The sequence below is a fragment of the Delphinus delphis genome, chromosome 8, assembly GCF_949987515.2.
Source record: "Delphinus delphis chromosome 8, mDelDel1.2, whole genome shotgun sequence".
Classification (NCBI taxonomy): Eukaryota; Metazoa; Chordata; class Mammalia; order Artiodactyla; family Delphinidae; genus Delphinus; species Delphinus delphis.
The window spans coordinates 6,272,177-6,287,207 of record NC_082690.1 but is presented as its reverse complement, the minus strand read 5'-3'; the positions used below and the strand labels follow the sequence as shown (position 1 = coordinate 6,287,207).

Genomic DNA, 15,031 nt, shown 5'->3' with positions numbered 1-15,031 from the left:
TTGTTCCAGAGTTGAAGACTTTCCCTGGTAACTGGTTCATTTGAAGTTCTTCATGGTCATCATTATTGGCAGACATTTATTAAATTACTGTATGCAGGGCACTGCACAGAACACATAGCACACAGCTGAGGGCAGCATATATTGGGTGGGCCAAAAAGTTCATTTGGTTTTTTCCGTAAGATGGCTCTAGTAGCACTTAGTTGTCTTTAACTTCATTTGAAACAGTTTTGTTAGATTGTATTGTGACAGCTGTCATATGAGTATGCCTTTTTTTTTTTTTTTTTGCGCTACGCGGGCCCCTCACTGTTGTGGCCTCTCCCGTTGCGGAGCACAGGCTCCGGACGCGCAGGCTCAGTGGCCATGGCTCACGGGCCTAGCCGCTCTGCGGCATGTGGGATCCTCCCGGACCGGGGCACGAACCCATGTCCCTTGCATCGGCAGGTGGGCTCTCAACCACTGCGCCACCAGGGAAGCCCATGAGTATGCATTTTTTAAAAATTATCAAAATTTGTGAATTTTTGTGTAGCCATTTTAATATTGAAGATGGAAGAAAAAACATTTTCAGCATATTATGCTTTATTATTTCAAGAAAAGTAAAAACAACTGAAATGCACAAAAAGATTTGTGCGGTGTATGGAGAAGGTGCTGTGACTGATGGAAGGTGTCCAAAGTGGTTCGTGGAGTTTCGTGCTGGAGATTTCTCGCTGGACGATGCTCCACGGTCGGGTAGACCAGTTGAAGTTGATAGCGATCAACTAGAGACATTAATTGAGAACAATCAGTGTTATACCACTCGGGAGATAGCCGACATACTCAAAATATCCAAATCGAGCGTTGAAAATCATTTGCACCAGCTTGGTTATGTGCATCGCTTTGATGTTTGGGTTCCACGTAAGTTGAGAGAAAAAAGCCTCTTGACAGTATTTCCGCATACGATTCTGTACTTAAACATAATGAAAATGTTCGGTTTTTAAAACAAACTGTGATGGGTGATGAAAAGTGATACTGTACAATAACGTAGAACGGAAGAGATCGTGGGGCAAGTGAAATGAGCCACCACCAAGCACACCAAAGTCCAGTCTTCATCCAAAGAAGGTGATGTTATGTGTATGTGGTGGGATTGGAAGGGAGTCCTCTATTATGAGCTCCTTCCGGAAAACCAAACGATTCATTCCAACCAGTACTGCTCCCAATTAGACCCACTGAAAGTAGCACTCGACCAAAAGCATCCGGAATTAGTCAACAGAAAACACATAATCTTTCGTCAGGATAACGCAAGACTGCATGTTTCTTTGATGACCAGGCAAAAACTATTACAGCTTGGCTAGGATGTTCTGATTCATCTGCCGTATTCACCGGACATTACACCTTTGGATTTCCATTTATTTCAGTCTTTACAAAATTCTCTTAATGGAAAACATTTCAATTCCCTGGAAGACTAAAAGGCACCTGGGACAGTTCTTTGTTCAAGAAGATAAAACGTTTTGGCGTATGGACACCAAGGGGGGAAAGCTGGCGGGGTGGGGGGGCTGGTGGTGGTGGTGTGATGAATTGGGAGATTGGGATGGACATATATACACTAATGTATAAAATAGATAACTAATAACCTGCTGTGTAAAAAAAGAATACATCAAAAAAAAGATTAAAAGTTTTGGGAAGATGAAATTAGGAATTTGCCTGAAAAATGGCAGAAGGTAGTGGAATAAAACGGTGAATATATGCCACGGAGCAACTAAGCCCGTGCGCCACAACTACTGAGCCCACGTGCTGCAACCACTGAAGCCCACGTGCCTAGATCCCATGCTCCGCAACAAGAGAAGCCACCACAATGAGAAGCCCACGCACTGCAACGAAGAGTAGCCCCCGCTCACCGCAACTAGAGAAAAGCCCATGCGGCAACGAAGACCCAATGCAGCCAAAAATAAATTTAAAAAAAACCGGTGAATATGTTTTTCAGTAAAGTTCTTGGTGAAATGAGAAATGTCTTATTTTTACTTAAACACCCAAGGAACTTTTTGGCCAAGCCAACTTTTTGGCTTCTTTTGTTTATCATCCTAAGATGATAAACAAAAGAAGCATTTTAGGTGGTTGGAAAAATGACAATCAACACTTCTCCAGTCTTTTAAAAATAGATTATTTTAATGTAGCTTATCTTTTTTAAAGAACCTATTTATAGGGTTTACTTCCAGGTATTTTTACATTGTCAGCCATTAAGTTCCTGCTTTCAGTTCTTTTGGGTATGTACTGGAAAGTGGAATTGCTGGATCATATGGTAATTCTATGTTTAACTTTTTGAGAACTGCCAACCTCTTTTCCACAGTGGCTGCACCATTTTACGTTCCCACCGTCAGTGGCAAGGGTTCCAGTTTCCACACATCTTGGCCAACATTTGTTTCCTTTATTTTTATTTTTTTGGCTATGGCAACAGCAGGCCCCCTTTATTTGTCAGAGATTCTCGTCTCCCCAAGGGAGGCTGAGTGTGGGTTGTCATTTTGTTTTATACCCCTGTCTGTTCTCTGTCATCTAGAGGCACAGAGTTTTCAATGCTTGTTGAAAAGCGGAGAAAGTTGGCTTGAAATCACCTCTTGCAGTAACAATTTATTACTCATTTTCAAGTGAATTGCAAACCACATTTCATAGCGGAACCTTCGCTGATTGACTGGTTGACTAGCAGACCCTTCGCTGATTGGCTGGTTGACTCTGCCACGCCCCTCTCCCCTTTTGAAGAGGATTTCTGCTTAATGCTGTATGAGTGTTTTTCCTTATAGCAACTCTTTTTTCCTTCCCTCTCTGTCCCCCTCTCTCTCCCTCCCCCTCCGTGTCTCTCTCTCTCTCTGTCTCTGTCTCTCATAGCAACTCTTTAAGAAAAATGATTCCTTGAGGCTTGATTAGCTGCTTCAGGATCTACATTAATAAAATATCCTGCTGGGCTGTTGTTTTGAAAGATTAATCTTGTGAATTGATACAAGTCATTGAGACTCAGTGTTGGTTCGTGTTGTTTTTAAACAATGGAAATAGTAGTCAGGACAGATTAAAATCAGATTAAAATGTTTTAAGTATTGATTTTGAAAGATTAAATACAAAGCACAGACTCAAAGCTGATGAGCTCCCAGCCAAGCTGAGCCATTACGTGTGTGTGGGTGTGTGATGAGTGAAGAAGCAAACTTGTCACAGGATGGCGGGAGTTAAGGCAGATTATAAATCCAGCACCAGTCCCTGGACGATTGGATCCTCACTAAAATATCCCCGTGGTGATCTGATACTAGGCGAGCAGCATCGATGCCTGTCTCTGAAAAGCTATAGAAAATAAAATAGAACATAGACTCTGAGTCAATTTGAGGTAATGATGTTTGTTTCAGTTAACATTAAGAAGGTAATGTTTTAGCTGTACCACTTCTAGCATCCTTTTTACTTGGTAATTTGTGAAGATAAATTTCTTTTGGATATCACATCAGTATTTGGTACATTTTGGAGTTTTATGGGAGAAAATGTTTAGAAGAAAGCAAAGAGACAAAGAAGTGATCAGAGAGGTAACATATCCTATACAAATATAGGGCCTTACATCATTTAAATACATCATTAAATAAATACATCATTAAATAAAATGATTACATCATTTTATACCAGCATAGGTAGGGTTCATTGTTGGCCAAGTAAAATATTATCATGTTAAATATTACTGAGACTAAGGTGTGGCTTTTGTGATGTTATGTGAGGGTTACTATTAGTCTTATGTACGTTTGGAAATATTTGAAACCCGTTTTTTCCATAGGGCCAAAGAATTCACTTTAACCTAATATGAACACTTGTTTTCATCCTGGCATCAGGCGTTAGAAGTGAGTTGCAAAAGTTCTTCCATTGAGCTACTTAATAGCTGTTCCCAAGGAAGGTGAAGGAGAATCATTCTAATAGGCCAGCACAGATTGCCCAAATTCGGCTTGGGTACTAAGTTACCGGATAGTATTATACTTAAATAGCTGCTTGGCCTGCCAGTTTTTGAAAGCTTCAAGGTGAGCTAGTTCTGATGACTTTGTAAGGCTGCTACTGCTATAGAGTTTGGGAATATTTCCTTTTATATTAGGATTATTCTGTTCACGTGATGTCTCCCTTACCAGCCCGAGCCTCCATGTGGGTGAGAACTTGTGACTCTTCAATTGGTTGTCTCTGGAGCCTGCTCTAATAAGGCCCTTGCAAATGTGTATTGACTCAAGGGCCTGTGTGATGTGAGTACCATATCATATATACTCTATCTGTTCTGGCCTTTTTTTTTTTTTGGTCTTTGGAAGACCTTTGGGTTTTGTTCTGTGGTTGTCAGAAGCCTAAGAGAGTGTCTTTTTGTTTTTGTTTCTGTTTTGTCTGATTGTTAATGTCTCAATCAGGCTTCTTTTACTATTTGTAGGCTCTAAAGCGTTGGGGGATGGAGGCGGGTTGTCATCCTCCCCCACCCTCCAGCAGTTGGATAAAATAAGAACTTGGGCTCTTGGCACTGTTTTACCCACTTACATAACCCATACCAAATCCTTTTTAAGAAGAAATATCTCAAGGTCCTTTTTCCTGTCTAATTCCCATTCATTATTTTACTTGTAACCACTTGTCTCTTTTGCATGAGCCTGGCCTCTTTAGAGAAGCTTTTTTCTCTTTAGAGAAGCTTACCCATTTAGCCATCCAAGGACCCCATTCCTGCAAATGCCAGAAACTCTTGGTAGCCTTCATAACGGAAGAAAGGGAACTGCAGTGAACGGAATCTACAGGTAAATGAAAAAAAGTCGTTCGGTCGTGTCTTCCCCTAGCACAGTGTTAGCTGAACACTTAACACAGCGCTGTCCAATAGAAGAAGGCGAGCCACATATGAAATGTAACTTTTTCTAGTTGACATTTTTTTAAAAAGCAAAAATAGGTGAAATGAGTTTTAACAATATAGTCTATTTAACTCAATATATCTGAGATAATTATCATTTCAACACGTATAATTTCCTGGATGAATGCAGAGGCTTCCTAAGTGGCCTCCTTGTCTCCACCTAATCTTGCCGAATCACACCCTCTCACCTTCTAAAATATGCCTAGCAGGGTCGTTCTGGTGCTGGCGCTGGAGCAGAGCCCCGGCCCAGTTTCCTTGGGGAAGGGGTTCTGGAGACTTAGCCGTCCACTCCCCACAGCCCCGCGCCTACCCCTGCCGCAGCGCTTCTCAGATGCCAGCGCCGTCTCCACTTCCTTACGTCTTGTGCATAATGTAAGTGCTACACTGTAGGTCTGGGCTTCCCTGGGTCTGGATCCTGCCTCTGAGACGGTGAGCTCCCCAGATACTTAGACTGAGTCTTATTCGCTTACCCAGCGTATTCATTTGCTAGGCTGGCCGTGGCAAAGTACTACAGACTGCGTGGCTTAAGCAGTTGAAATTTATTGTCTCACTGTTCCTGGAGGCTGGAAGTTTAAGATCTACGTGCTGCTGGGTCACGCTCCCTCTGAAGGTCTGAGGGAGGATCTGTCCCAAGCTTCTCTCAGCTTCTGATAGTTCTTGGCTTTGGGCAGCATAACTCCCATCTTCACATGGCATTCTCCCTGTGTGTGTGTGTTGTCTCTTCACATTTTTCCTCCTTTCATAGGGGTGCCATTCAGGTGGGGTTAGGGGCCACCCCACTCTAGTGTGACCTGATCTTAATTACTGATATCTGCAACAACCTTATTTCTAAATAAGGTCGCATTTGGAGGTGATAGAGGTTAGGACTTCAACATATGAATTTAAGGGGGTCACAGTTCAGCTCATAACACCCAGTGACTAGCATATTGACTGTAACGTAACTGTAAAATGATCAAATGAAGTAATCTGAGGAAAGGATCAGAATTTTATTTTCTTAAAGGCATTATGTTTAAATAATCAAGATAGAAGCTCTCAATTTTATTAATACTTCTCATCTCTAGTTTTCAAATATATTCATAGTTAGTGGCTTTTGAATTGTTGCACCTCAAGAGATGCAGGTGGAGGGACTTCCATGACGGTTCAGTGGCCAGGATTCCGCGCTCCCAATGCAGGGGGCCCAGGTTCCATCCCTGGTCGGGGAACTAGATCCCACGTGCCGCAACGAAGAGTTTGCATGCTGCAACCAAGACCCGGTGCAGCCAAATATTTTTTAAAAAGAGAGAGATGCAGGTGCAGGGTTCTAGCTCTAACTCTGTCCTGGTGAGAGAATGAATAGACCAACAAGGACAGAGAACAGGAGAGAAGAAAAGATGTCTATGCAGACTTGATGATGGACCTAGTGACTGAGCCAGCAGACCAGAGAAGCTGGAACCTAAATGCAGGGACACCAGCTAAAAGCAAGCTGATTTGCAGAGCAGACCTTGAATGAGGGGTGGAAGCATCAGGGTGAGGCTAATGGCAGGGAGGGGTTGAAACTAAACATGAGTAATCAGGCCCTGAATAACGCACCTCACCCCACCTCGCTGCACCTCAGGAGAAGACTTCAGGTTCCTTGGGACTCCAGGCCCAGCAGAACATGAGGCACTGAGAGGGGAAAGGCTCCCTTCCTAGGCCCCGCAGACCCGCAGCAGCCAGGCTCGGGGGCTGCAGTCAGGGAGGGAGCTGAAGGATTCCTCTCTGGACAAGTTCTGTCCATGTGCAGCAGGGTCCCTTTCCTAAACACTGAGTTAGATGACTTAGGGTCACCAGCCACTTCAGGAACACCTTGAACAAGAACACAGACGGGGGAACAGCAGCTTAAAGACCATGCAGGGAGCAGGCAGGTAACTTCAGTAGGCTCTTGATATTTACCTCAGAGAGGAGAGGTTGTTTCCTCTGTGAGGTAATAGTTTGCAATAAAAAAAGGCTTTCCGAGAACAAGGAAGAGTTCTTGGTGGTTGGAAATGTGATACCAGACATTTAAAAGTCTGGTTAGAAATCGTTCTGAAAGGGAACAAAAAGAATCTAGAAAGGAAGAGGTAAGAAAGGAAGAAGATCTATGTAGGAGGTAAGATGCGGCTGATAAGAATTTCAGAAAGAGGAGAGGAAACCCAGGACTGAGTGTTTCCGCGATGATGTGGCCCACTGAGCGCTCAGGCAAGTGAATGACAAAAACTCAGACCCAGGCCTATTAGAATTGAATCTCAGGATACCGAAGATTGGTAAGATTTTACTTCCATGTAGGAAAAAACCAGACCTGCACAAAGAACGAGGGATCAAATTGGCTTTAGATGTACCAGCAGCAGTGCTGGAAGCTAGATGGCCCTAGCTCCACATCTTAACCTGTGAGGGAAATTTGTGTCCAGGTTACAGTTTAGTGCTTGTCCAAATTGCCAACAAAGTGTGTGCGTAAGATAGAAAGTTTCATGTGTGAAAGTTTCTGGGAGGCTGTGGGAAGCGGTGAGCCACTGACACAGGCGGTTAAGTCAAGAAGGAGCAGAGGGCTTCCCTGGTGGCGCAGTAGTTGAGAGTCCGCCTGCCGATGCAGGGGACACGGGTTCGTGCCCCGGTCTGGGAAGATCCCGCATGCCACGGAGCGGCTGGGCCCGTGAGCCATGGCCGCTGAGCCTGTGCGTCTGGAGCCTGTGCTCCGCAACTAAGGAGCAGAGTACTGAGTTGGGAACAGGAGAAAAGGGGGAAGCAGTTTTCAGGACGGTTGTGATCAGTCCCAGGAGTGGCAGCTGTGCTCAGGCCTGGAGAGTCATCAGCGCAGTTGAAGCAGGAAGACGGTGCCTTGTCTTCAAGAAAAGGGATCAGAGCCATCTCTGCAGATCTTCCTGGCAGGCTGAGTGCCAGCGGTCAGTACAGGCAAGTAAAGGAAGAGATGGCCTTGCAGAGGCCGAGGGGGGAAAATAGATGCCTAAGGAGGGAGCTGGAACTACAGTACCTTTTTATGTCATAATCATGTAAATAGGAGTATTGATTTGACCAGCGGAGCAAGGAGAAGAAGGTGGGTGAACGTAGGGTCTGGTGGTTTAAGAGTTCAATCCTTTTGACTAGAAAGTCGATCGATGAGTCCGGACTGAAAAGGTATGGAAGTGGTGAGGCATAAATAGTGGGAGAAAAGGCTGGAAGGGCCGCCTTGGGGTGGAGGACTCCGCTAGGAGCCTGGTGTTGGGTGGCTTTTCAGTCTGGGCCCGTGGACTCAAGTGGCAAAAGATAAAAAATGGAAACTTGCCATGCTGCCTGAGGTGTTTTCATTTTACTTGTCATTCATTACAGATGTACTTACGCGAAGGCTAGCACAGCGTTGATCATTTAGAAATCGCTGCTGAGTGGTATCTGGTTAATTCTTACTAGTTTAACTAAATGTGTTGGAGAGAAAACAAGAGCACAGCCTTCAGCCAGACAGTCACTTCCTTGGGTGTGAATGATTACCTACTAGGTAGTTGGTGCTGTTTCCAGGTGCCGAGATTAGAAAACCCGGAGGGCCCGCCCCCAAGCACAGCCTCACCCCCTGCCAACCTGCATTCTGTTGGAGGGAGATGGGCAGTGCAGATGAATGAGCAGGTGACTTCCCATTGCTGGAGGGGAAAACAAAACACCGGCAGGGTGGGGCCTGTCCTTGGGAAGGGCCCCCAGAGATGCACATTTGAGCTGGGTCCTGAAAGGTGAGACGTGACAGCTCAGGGAAGAGCAGGGGCAGAAGTTCGAGGTGCAGAACCTTGAGGCAGGAGAGACCCTGGCTTGTGCCCAGGAGGGTGGTGTCCATCGCCAGATGGGTTGATGGAGGGAGCGGGGAGGAAGCAGGGGTCGTCAAGAGTTGGAATCCCTTGGAACATGAGAGTGAGTGATGTGTTCTGCCTCGAGATGATTCAAAATGCTGTGGTCGGAGTGGGTCTCGGAGGGCAGGGTGGACATAGCTCCCCAGGGGCCCACCTGACCAGTGGGACAGAAGTGCTCCTGGGCTTTCCCCTCTGGGAAAAGGGGACCAGCAAATGCTGAAATCTTGGTGTGTGTGAGCTGGACCACCATGCTGTGCATTTCCGGGTCCATCATGCACCCTGCAGCCTACCGAAGGCCCCTCCCAGAGTTATGCAGTGCACACGTTTACATCCTTTTTATTCTTTTTACTTGGGCGTAGCTTTTCCTGCTCTCCTTTATGCATTTATTTAGTAGTTAGGTGGCTGGTACCCGGGAAGGCTAACTAATGGCAGAGACAGCAAGCAGTAAGCACGCTGACTAGCAGCTCATACTCGCTTTATTACTTTATTTTTTTTAATTGCTGATAATGACAATAATGTGCATGGGCATGGTCCCAGACAGGAAGAATTGTTGTCTGCAGGCAGATCTGGTGCGAGCTGATAATACAGTATTTACTTTTACATTTAAATGCTGCGTAAATCATGGCAAAGATGCCTTTCTGACTTGATTTGAACTTGGAGAGGGTGGAGCTCTTTCATATTTGTGTTATTTTCATAGCGTTTTGATGGACATTAGAAGTTAAAGTGATTTGTCACATCAAGATTGTTGTGTGAATATTGCTTGACCTAGTAAACGTGAAATGTTTAGCAGAACAGCATGTGGAAATTGCCGATTTTGTATTTTTAAATGTGCATTTCCTCTCCCTGCCCTGTGAATGTCATCCTGGCAAATTGTCTTATTTTCTGTTTATAAGGAAAGAAAGATATGGGTTATTCACGGAGGAATTTCTGCCCTTTCTTGCCATTCAGCGTCACAGAACCTTAGAAATAAAGTGCTAACTCTTTGGTTTTCATGGAATAGTAAAGCTAAGAAAAACGTTTTAGATAAAGTTGTCAGTTCTTAATATTATGGAAGGAGCATTTTTAAAAAACAGACTGCCCATTTATTACTGCTGCCATCCTATGAAAAACATTTTAAAGCAAAGGTAAAAAAGAGAACCTTAGAATTCAGGACAGTCACTTCTCAAGAGAGGACAGGGCTTCCCTGGTGGCGCAGTGGTTGAGAGTCTGCCTGCCGATGCAGGGGACGGGTTCGTGCCCCGGTCTGGGAGGATCCCACATGCCGCGGAGCGGCTGGGCCCATGAACCATGGCCGCTGAGCCTGTGCGTCCGAAGCCTGTGCTCTGCAACAGGAAGAGGCCACAGCAGTGAGAGGCCCACGTACCGCAAAACAAAAAATAAAAGAGAGGACAGTTTGCATCTCAGCACCTTCGGCATTCGTGTGCGCACGTGCTCTCCAGACCTTTCTTACTTGCCTAAGATCTGTTGTTACAGACCTTACCAGGCAAGTAAGGTGTCAGGGAACCCCTGCTTTAAATTTAAAACGCCAGTAAAAACTGTCCTAAATATTAAAACATGGATGTTTGCAGCTGCATGAATTTTTCTTATCTTTTCCCAGATAGTGTATTAAAGGAGAAAAGATCCAGTGAAATCAGTTCACATGTCTGACATTGGCTGTTGATGTTTGTGGTTGTAACATCTTGAAGTCAGAGCATTTCAGCCAAAGCTGACATGTTAGATAGTTTCCCAACTTAACCTTGGTAAAAATCACTAAGTTGAGTGTTTATTTTAGTGAAATATTTCTATCTGAAGAATAGAATTTTTTTAAAAGAGGTGTGATTTGTTGTTTCAAGTGCATGAAATATGCCCCCAAATTACCTAATTTTTAATGACTGACTTAATGCCTTTAAAATAAACGAAATATTATAGAGCATCAGATCAGCCAGAAGTAAGCTTGTAACGTCTGAGAATATTGCCAGGTGTGTGCTTGGATATTCAACAGAAAATTCCCCGTCATTTGTAGTATTTCTGTCATCTGTGAGTCAATAAGAATGACTTAGAATGAACATATTTAATGACTAATGTTTAATCATTTGTACTTCTGGGTGTTTGTTACTTGAAATCATTTCAGCCTTTTAAGGTTTAGGAAACATGCCTACACACCCCCGCCAACCCTGCCTAGGCTGTTTGTTTGGCAGGCTCTTGGTTGCTGCCTGAGTAATACTGGCCAATGAGTGCCGAGGGGAAGACCAGGTTCACACCATGGAGATCCTCTGATGTTAATATTCATACTCCATCCTCCTGGCTTTCTGACCTTTGCAGGTAGCAGCCTTCAAAGCATGACCTATTACTGCTTTTGTTTGGAATCATGCAGATTTTTATTCAGTGAGGAAGCTGTCTTTGTTTGCAAACCACGTTTCTTATGCATCAGGAGCTTTAGGAAAGTAGACTTCTGTCTGCCGTAGTGTGAGCAAAAGCTAATATTGTGGGGGTCATTCACTGTAATACCTAAGGGTAATGCCATATTTATGTTGCCCAAAAGTGAAAACTGGGGTCAGGAGAGAAACTAAATAACCTCCATGAGGCTACTTAGCTTGTAAGTCAAGGGAATATCCCTCAAGAAAACAGATTTAGAGAAATAACGTAGTGCTTTTTTTTTTTTTAATTTATTTTTTAAATTTATTTATTTTTGGCTGTGTTGGGTCTTCGTTGCTGCACGCGGGCTTTCTCTAGTTGCAGCGAGCGGGGTCTACTCTTTGTTGCGATGCGCGGGCTTCTCATTGCAGTGGCTTCTCTCATTGTAGAGCACGGGCTCTAGGCGCGCGGGCTCAGTAGTTGTGGCTTACGGGCTCTAGAGCACAGGCTCAGTAGTAGTTGTGGCACACGAGCTTAGTTGCTCCGTGGCATGTGGGATCTTCCCGGACCAGGGATCGAACCCGTGTCCCCTGCGTTGGCAGGCAGATTCTCAACCACTGCGCCACCGGGGACGCCCACGTAGTGCTTTTTTGATCACAGCAGTGTCTCTATAGAAAACACAGGTTCATTTTGACCTCACTTCCATTTGGCTGGAAGCTGGACCAGAGCTAGGAAGCCAGCAACCCCCCAGTGATTTTCTTTTAAATGGTAAGGCAGTATTAAATTGTCATATAAACATTTGGTGACTGAATTCCCTCAAAATAAAATGTGGAGTGTGAATGCAGCCCTCTTCAGGTGTGTCCAGATTTCAGAGGTAGAGGAGGAATGTGCAGCCTTCACCCCATTTCACGGGTTTGGGGAGGATGGCTGGTCACGTGGTGTGCCCATGGCTTAAGCCCTGGTTCTTGTAGCCAGAGAAAATGACATCTTCAGGAGCCAGCCGATGCTAACGTTCAGGTCGGGTGTTGTGCTTAGTGCTTACGTGCATTCTCTTAATTTAATCCCACAACAGGCCCCAGAGGAATAGTATGTCAGTAGCCCTGTTTTACAGATAAAGAAATTTAAAGCCTGATACTAATAGCTATCAACACTTGAAGAACTCCTGTGTAACAAGCACTGTTTCAAGCACTTTTCATGTGTTAAACTCACTTAAACCTCAAAACAGCACTATGGTGTGTAGTTACTATTGTCCTTATTTTATAGACAGGAGACTGAGGTCCAGAGAGGTTAGGGAACCTGCCAAACGTGGCACAGCCTGTCCGTGGTGGGGCTGGAACACAGTCACGGTTTGCCATCTCGTACAGCCCGTGCTCTTCACCATCACATCACGTACTTCCTCCAGGGTCAGGAGTGGAGAGAGCAGAAGGTGATGGCTGGCCAAGCCATGTCCCTAGGACCTCTGTTCCTGAGGAGGTCAGTTTAGTGGAATTCCCATTACAGGCAATTGGAAAGAAACACAGGAGCCTGTAAAGAACTTGTTCACTTGAGAATTTTAGATCCATAAACACTGTTCTGCCCTTTTTTTTTTATACTTGAAAGTGTTTTATGTATTTCAGTAACTTCCTTTATAAAAGACTCTTAGCTCTCATCTTAGAGACACGTGCAGAAAGACAGACCTCTCTTAAATCTTGGTGCTTGGATCCTTACCAGTATAATCCAGTTGGACAGATTACCATGTTCCTATAAAAAGCCTTGGAGACAGTCTAAACTATTTTCAGTCTTGGAAATGATACATCATTTATACTTTAATATTTACAGCTCTAATAAAAGCAGGGATTATTTGTATAAATTACTGCCTATGAAAATGATACCTAACAGCTGGCATACATCAGTGGAAGAATAATGACCTTTTACATTCAGAGTTTTTCCGCGTAACCCTAATTCACAAGCTTCTAATTAGAATTAAGTTCAAATGTTAACAACAACAACAAAAAAAACCCAAGGATTTTCAGTTGGCGTAACGTAAACTGTCACTTTTAAGAACAGGTTTCTCAGTTTGCTGTTCAGGCTGGAAAATGCTTAACAAGAATCCTGATATTTTATTAAATAGTGTGTTGAAATGTTTGAAGTTTGGAGGTTTGTTTTTTTTTTTTTTTTGGCTGCAGTGGGTCTTCATTGCTGCGCGCGGGATTTCTCTAGTTGCGGTGAGTGGGGGCTACTCTTCGTGGCAGTGCGCGGGCTTCTCATTGTGGTGGCTTCTTTTGTTACGGAGCATGGTCTCTAGGCGCGCAGGCTTCAGTAGATGCAGCATGCGGGCTCAGTAGTTGCAGCTCACGGGCCCCCTAGAGCACGCAAGCTTCAGTAGTTGTGGTGCATGGACTCAATAGTTGTGGCTCATGGGCTCTAGAGCGCAGGCTCAGTAGTTGTGGTGCGTGGGCTTAGTTGCTTCGTGGCATGTGGGATCTTCCCGGACCAGGGCTCAAACCCATGTCCCCTGCATCAGCGGGTGGATTCTTAACCACTGCGCCACCAGGGAAGTCCTTGGAGCTTTTTTAAATTGAAAGCTTCACGCTGTACTGCTGAGGAAGATGCACTAGGGACCTCAAACTACAGTCACCCTTTGGACAGTAACAGAAGTGGAGTTTCTCATACGTGAGGTTCTGGGCAGAATTGTAATAGTCCTCCCATTGGAGATAAATCAAATGTAATGTATATACGCATGGGGTTTTACTACATTAGGGTATGTTCAGAATAAATAGTTACGTTTTTCAGGTATTGGGCCTACTCTGATCATACTTGCTCGTTGCCCTACCAAAGAGCGTGTCTTCTCTTTGCAGATTGAAACCATGGAGTCACAGTCGAAATTCAGGCAAGCGATGAATAGGATTTAAAAAAATTAGAACTGTTTTATTTTGAACTAATTTTAGAGTTTTTAAAAAGTTGCAAAAATAGTAGAGGGAGTTCCCCTGTATCCTTAAGACTGCGCTTCTCTTAGTATTAACATCTGACATAACCCTTGTGCATTTATCAGAACTGGGAGGTTGACATTGGTACAGCAGTGTTAACTGATGCACAGGCCTTATTCAGATACTGCTCCAGTTTTCCCACCAGTGTCCTTTTCCTGTTCCAGGATTGTGTCTGGGCTCCCACGTTGCATCTTTTTTCTCCATAGCCTCCAGTCTGAGACAGTCCCTCGGTGTGTCTTTCCTCATCTGTCCTCTTACACGAATTATGGCTGGTGAGGTTGACGGCAGTGTCTCCACTGTGAAGTAGTTTGGCTTCCCTTTTGTAGTTAATATATTGGGGCGATAACCTTGAAACTGTGGATTTTTTAAACTTTGTTTGATTAAGTAAATCTTAGGTGCAGGTTTGTGGACACAGACCTAAGTCATTTTAATTTAGGAATCATGAAGTACCATTCAGAACTTAAACAAACAAATGAATACAGGATCTTCACATCCATGAATAGATTGTCATTTCACTGACATATTCATTTAAAAAAGGAGGGTCAGGGCTTCCCTGGTGGCGCAGTGGTTGAGAGTCCGCCTGCCAATGCAGGGGACACGGGTTCGTGCCCCGGTCCGGGAGGATCCCACATGCCGCGGAGCGGCTGGGCCCGTGAGCCATGGCCGCTGAGCCTGTGTGTCCGGAGCCTGTACTCCGCAACGGGAGAGGCCACAGCAGTGAGAGACCTGCGTACCGCAAAAATAAATAAATAAATAAATAAATAAATAAACAGGAGGGTCTTTGAGAAGAGTCTGTGTCTTTTTTTTTTTTTTTTTTTTGAGTCTGTGTCTTGATGTCACTCCTGTGCCGGTGGTGAGTAGGTGCTACACGTACAGTGCTCTAATGGGAGCTGGAGCTGTGCTGCCCTGCTTCTAGGGGGTACGTGGACCACAGGAGCACTTCCTGTCACAGGAAACAGACTCCCTCAGGAATGGAATAAAGCCCTCCTCTTTGGAGGACGCTCCCTCCGTGGCAGGCACTTTCACAGAGCCTGGAGCCAAGTTGGAAT

General features: G+C 44.6%; 1 protein-coding gene across 5 annotated transcripts in view; it reads left to right on the top strand.

Moving 5' to 3' along the window:
* APLP2 (amyloid beta precursor like protein 2) overlaps positions 1–15,031 on the top strand; it is a 72,492-nt gene that overhangs the window by 17,422 nt on the left and 40,039 nt on the right. The window lies entirely within an intron of this gene.